This window comes from Hirundo rustica, chromosome 3, assembly GCF_015227805.2.
Source record: "Hirundo rustica isolate bHirRus1 chromosome 3, bHirRus1.pri.v3, whole genome shotgun sequence".
NCBI classification, from domain to species: Eukaryota; Metazoa; Chordata; class Aves; order Passeriformes; family Hirundinidae; genus Hirundo; species Hirundo rustica.
Window position 1 is genome coordinate 25,249,453 of NC_053452.1, and position 6,187 is coordinate 25,255,639.

Sequence of the window (6,187 nt, forward strand, 5' to 3'; positions counted from 1 at the left end):
CATTTAAAAAACAAGTGCAAGAAAAAAGGAAGTTTATTATAAAACGATGCGTAAGAAATATATCTTATGACACATTGTAAAACCTTGAAAAGAGGAGCAAAATATTAGGGGCCAGCAGAGATAAGAACAGTGAGATCTTTACCAGACTAAGAGTGAAAGGACTAAGTTGCGTATGTTGCAACAAATGGTCATATCAGCGCATATGTTGGAACAAATGGGTCAGCTTGGAGAAAATGGACAAGTTTTTGACAGTAACGAACAAGGGAGCATGTCTCACATTAGTGGGAGATTTTGGACAATTTCTGTTCAAGAATTTTACAAGAACTGTCTGAGAGCTTTTCTGAACTCCCTGCTGGAGTCAAATTTGGTTCTGGGTTTTTTTCTTCAGCAGCTGTTGGAATGTAGGGGAAAACCTGAGAGGAAAGATGAAAATCTTTTAGGATTGTGCCAATATTTAAAACAGGTAGGTAAGGTGAAAGTTATTACAGGGGCGCTTGTCTCTGCATCTTAAAGAACATATCCATATATCTCTCACCAGGCTTAAGAGAGTGTATCTGTATTGCACAGTGCAGCTCTTTGCTGAGATAATATCTCAGTTTCAGGAACAATATAGCTGTATCAGTGCAGCCTCTGCCCTATTTTAATTAGCCTGGGCATACCACTGTGCTGATGCCGCTGAACTGTTCCCAGTTCTGGAGCTGGTTCAGTTGGAATTATGTCAGGTATTGTAGCATATTTTGGTATTGCACCATAAAGACAGAAAGGATAGGATCCATATGTCTGGCCATGCAGTATAGTGCTCAGGGACAGAGTCATACTTGCACTAGTGAAGAAAACTTCCAGTTAGAACAACAGGCAACAACACAATATAAGCCTCACTATCCTTCCAGCAGGGTAATTTTTAATTGTCTTCAGCAATCATGCACTTGCAGTGTAGCAAACAATGATACATGAGCATTCATGTGAAATATGGTTCAGATGTTGCCACTATATCATGTATTATTTTGCACAAGATTTCTTGGTGCAGATGAAGTCAACAAGGCAGCGCCAGCCTTAATGATTTATGCACACAGAACACAAAGGGGGAAAAAAAGTTGAGAGAAAATTAGATTAGAAAGGCAAAGAAAAATAAGGGAGACATAAGAAATCACTACATAATCTGGTATACAGTCTGTGGAAGAATAGAGGATGGGATCTCTCATCTGTGTATCATTTTGTTTTTCTTTTCTGCAGCTGAGTCTCTGCTGGGTCTCTTGGAGTCTAATGGTATTTATTCCACAGTAACTGCCATGGAAGCTATTATCCTAATTGCACAGATAATTTGTTCAACCCACAGGCTAGTATTTGGACTTGGCTTTCCCCACTGCCAACTTTTCTTTTTCCCCCAACAGATTTTCTTTCTTGTTTCATGCCACACACCTCATCTTTCTCTTTTCCTCCCTGCTGTGAAAGTATGTTTCTTTTCTGCTCTCTCTAAAGCTCTTCTTGCTTGAGAAGAAGATCTGAGATCCTGCAGAACCATCCACATAAAGGCTCCTCATAAAGGGGAAAACAGCATCTGCAGGTTCTGCTGGCTGCCTGGGGCAGTACCCTCCCGAGTTACCCCAGCAAGGCCCTGCTAGCTGAGAAGTACCACTGGTTATTCCTGCAGGAGTGGATATGTGGCTTCTACTCCTCAAAGCCAGCACTTCCCGTTCCAGTGCATCCTTGTGATGCCCAGTTGATCAGCTCACCGTGTCGTGGCTCAGGCTTTGGCCTCACTGGGGCGGCTCTGCCTGGGTTGTGCTCAGGTGTCAGCCGGCAGGGGGGAAGCCCCTGGCTCTGCATGTGCACGGTCCCTTCATTTCGAAGGACATCAGTGCCATGACTTGAATTTATTTAGTTGCTTTTGTCACTAAAATGACAAGCAGAAAAAATTCATGGGAGCACAGACTAGAAGTAAGCCCACCTGGGCACAACAACTGATCCTCCCTCCAAAACAGAACAGAGATTACAGACTCCCATCATCTCCTCAATATTCCAGAACTTTCACCCCTAGTTACAAAACATACCTTCAACATCCCTGAATGTGAACATAAAATCTTAGGCACAAAGCAGTGGGAAGAATGAGAAAGAAAAACTACTGTCTGTATCTATGGCTCCTGCAATGAAAGGGGAAGAGGGAGGTAAAGTAGTAAAGGAAGCCCAAGACTACTTCATGGTGGCAGCAAGGCTTTCTTTCCCAAGCTAACACCCAATCTGCTTTACCACGAGATTAAGGAAGAAAGAAATACAATCTGCATGATTAGTTCCAGAATTTGCTGAGAGATGCTTAGTTCTGCTCTCACAGAAATGCTTTTGTGTCTTTGTGCATGCTTTTTAAAGTCTTTGGCAACCTCCCATCCCTACAATATATTGACTGCACACATACGTGTCATATTAGAAACTTATATTGTCCTTTACCTTCCCTCATCACGTCAGCAGCATCAACTTCTGGAATTAATTTGATGTCCTCTCTCTCCATTCTTATTGTAATAAACCCATCCTTCTCAGCTATTTTTGTAATATTTTGAGTGTAATATTTCTAACTCTTACCATTTGAAAGTCTTGTGTTTTGTTAGTTTGTTCTTTTTTTTTTTTTTTTTTTTTTTTTTTTAAATTTTGATTTCTAGATTCCTGTAGGTTTCATTTGAAAATTAATTTGCCCTCAGGATTACGGACAAAAGTGGAAGCAAAATTGAAAACTTTCAACAATCCAAAGCAAATGGAAAGAATTGCACAGCTGGTATTTTTCTATCTTCTGATTTTCAGACCTGCCTAATGATTTTTGGACTTTTGAATGCATAGGACTGGTGCCTGAGCTTCAGTCCCTGTTGAACTGAGGGGACGTGCTCTTAACATGCTGAAATTCTGGCACTTCCCAGGGAAGAAACCTTTTCTCCAGAGGTAGCTCTGCCTGTAGTTCAGGATGCTGCCCATGTAGAGAAAGGAACAAATGCCGGGCAAGAGAAGGTCCAGCTGAAGGAAGAGAGATGTTATCTTTTCCCCCAATAATTGTAGTTGGATTTTTGTTCATCAATTTTCCGCCTGTGATTTTTTGCTCCCTCAACCATTACCTTTGCACTGCAAAAGGCTTACACAGAGCAGACATGAGTTTTCACTTATTGCACAGGCACAGTCCATTTCTGCAATTTAGATTTTAATCTCACTGGATCAAGAAGGAACTTACTCGTGATTTAAATCTTTATAAAGTAGGAACAAACTGGGTTTCTGACAGCCTGTTTCTCCTGAGTCGTTTTTGGTTTTTGTGTGGGTTTTTTTGAGGTGTAAGGTCTCGTTGCAGCTCTGTAGGCAGAGCCCAGGGTCTCTCGGCACAAACTGCTGGTTTATCTGTCCTGTGGACACCCCTGCACTGCCAAGTCTCAGCTCCAAGCCAGTTCCCAATACACACACTGTACTATGCTGCCCAGTACATATGCACAGTTGAAGTAAAATAAGCATTTTCGTGCATTCTCTGCACGTATTGTGTATCTCTGTTTCATACAGCTCTGGTAGAAGTTATTCCAAAAATGAAGGTGCTAAAAATATCATGACTTCAGAACTGAAATAGCAACTACATGCTACAGCTTTTTTTCCCACGAGGTATATGTCCTTCTTATCAAGAAATGTTAATAAGACTCACAAACAAAACAGTATCCCACTTCTTTTTTATAGTGTATTTTTTAACAGCATGTTAAAAACATGACAGACATTTGGCTAATAATCATTGGAAGACATGGCACAACACTAACCCAGTTCTTGCATTTAGAACCGAAAAGAGTCTTTCTTACTTCTTTACTTCCATAAATTAAATGCACAATATGCCCCTTTTGGAAAGTGCACACCACATTTCCAACATTTAGTCATAATGAAAACCAGAAGGCCATAGTCTGGCTGCTCTGGAGCTTGTGTGCACTGCAGAGAGGAGGAATAAGGTCCATTTCCTCCGTTTGTGTGTCTCTTGTGAATGAAATGATATGTGCAAAATGGTGGGGTCAAGAGGCTGCAGAGTCCATGTCCTGAGATTCAGCCCTGCAAGCCTGGGACTGTGGAGGGTCTCTGCTCATGCTTCAGTTCTGATGGACATCAGGGCTGGGGGGAAGAAAAGCCAGGGAAAAAGCCACCCAGTTTTGTATGAGCAAAATCAGATTCTAAAAGCCCTGGGTTGGAGAAGTAGGGAGTCTCTCTCATCTCACATGTAGGTGTGTGTCAGGATCCTCAGGAACACACTTTGGCACCAGAGCCAAGTGCTCCAGAGGCAATGGGCACGATGGAGACAGTGCTGGAAGAGATCTGGGATAGCCTCACCACAGCTGAGCAGGGAGGGGGCTGCCAGGGAAGTTCAGGAGAGCCCTGGCACTGCAGGGACTCAGGCAGAGGGGAGTCATGACACCGTGGCCTCCTCACCAACCTCCCTACTCCCCAGGTGCCTGGGGACCCCTGATGCCAGCAACGCTTCCATAGGCAGCTATGGGAATGCAGATCTCCTGCCTGCAGCACAACTCACCCATGAAACAGCAGGGAAGTGGCCGTTATGGTCCACAGAAAATTGGACAGGAATACAGCACACTCTTAGCTAATACATCTAAAAGTCTGCTGAAGGCATTGGAGGCAGCCAAATACTTTTCTCCCTCTGTAAATACATATGATTTCCCTGTGTCTGTGCACGACACTGCTGGGTAAGAACAGCCACACACTGTACCAAGATGTACTTTCCAAACAGTAATCAAATTTGCCTCGTTTATATTCTCATGCTTTTTGGATCTTCTTTCTGAAAAAAAATTAATGTGAAAAGCTTCTTCTCAAAACTGCTCGCCTTGAAAGAAAAATGTTGAAATTCATAAAGGGACGATGTGGAGGTTTGTAACTGAAGGACTGCAGAGAATAAGGGGTAGTCTGAGACAAAAGTGTCCCAGGCAGGGGTTGCTGGGCCAGGAGCCAGATGCCAGGCTGGCATTACTAAAAAGGTACCAGGAGCTGGTGCTCGGGTGTCTCTCTTTCATTGGGGTCTGCCTGTGCAGAAATCCACCTCCTGCACCTGCAGTGAACTGAGAGCACGACTCCGTGGAAGAGTGGCTGAGCCAGAAATAAACTCTGCTGCCTCTCAGGGAGACCAACAGCCCTTTCAGGCTGCAAGTAACACCATTAAAGAACATGACTGACAAGGGAAGAATCTCATGGTGAGGGAAGCATTTGTTGCCTCCTCTGTGTAACAAATGGAAAACTATAAGGAGGAGAGAGTACTAAATTATGTCTGCGATCTGCTTGGAGACATGAAAAGTCAAAGGTAATGAGCAGCTGAGAAGCAGAGCACAGGAAAAAGAAAACATTCTGTTGTGCTAAACACATTACACATCTCTCTGAGGGCTCGCAGGAGAGAACACTCAAAACTCCAAAGGATGCCAGCATGAAGTGAGCAGGACTGAAGTTTATTCTTTGGGAAGCTCTTCAAATTCAAACATTAGACTTTACAAAATAGTGAAGGGACAATTAAAAGACCACTAAAAGAAAGAAACAATTCTAAGAATTTTATCCATTTAATCAGAAAACATAATGGTGTGACGGGTTCATCCAGATCTGAACTCCAGATCACATTGTTTAAATAAAAACTGTGGTTCCTCTGCTAGCATAGAAATAGTTCTTGCAAAATATTTTCTTCATAGATAAATAGAACAATCCATACATTCACAGTCTATGAGGGAAATGAGAATTACATTGGAAGTACAAATAAGCACATAGCTTTGGTTTGGCACTTTGTGCTGCTGAAATACACTCAGGTTTGTGTGCACCAGAGGTGGATCCAGATTCCGGTAATTTTCAATGCTATTTGAAGCTAACTGGCAAGGCAGATCTGATGGTGTTGTTCCCATCTATTTGCCCATTTGGAGTAAGCACAAGGGATCTATTGTTCAGCCACACTTCCTGCAGTGGTTTAGGAATAAAGCTCAGGTTGCTGTCAGGGTGGCTTTTGCAGGGAATCCATTGACATGATTAAGGCATTACAATGGCAAAAGAGGAAAAGAAATTTTTATCTATCCATTATCTCCCCAGATTTTTCTGCCAGATAACATTTTTTTCTGCCAGGTAACATTTTGTGTATTCCAGGTAACATTATCTGTTTCTCTCTTTATAACTCTATAGAACCCTTTTAATCACAGATAGACCTGCC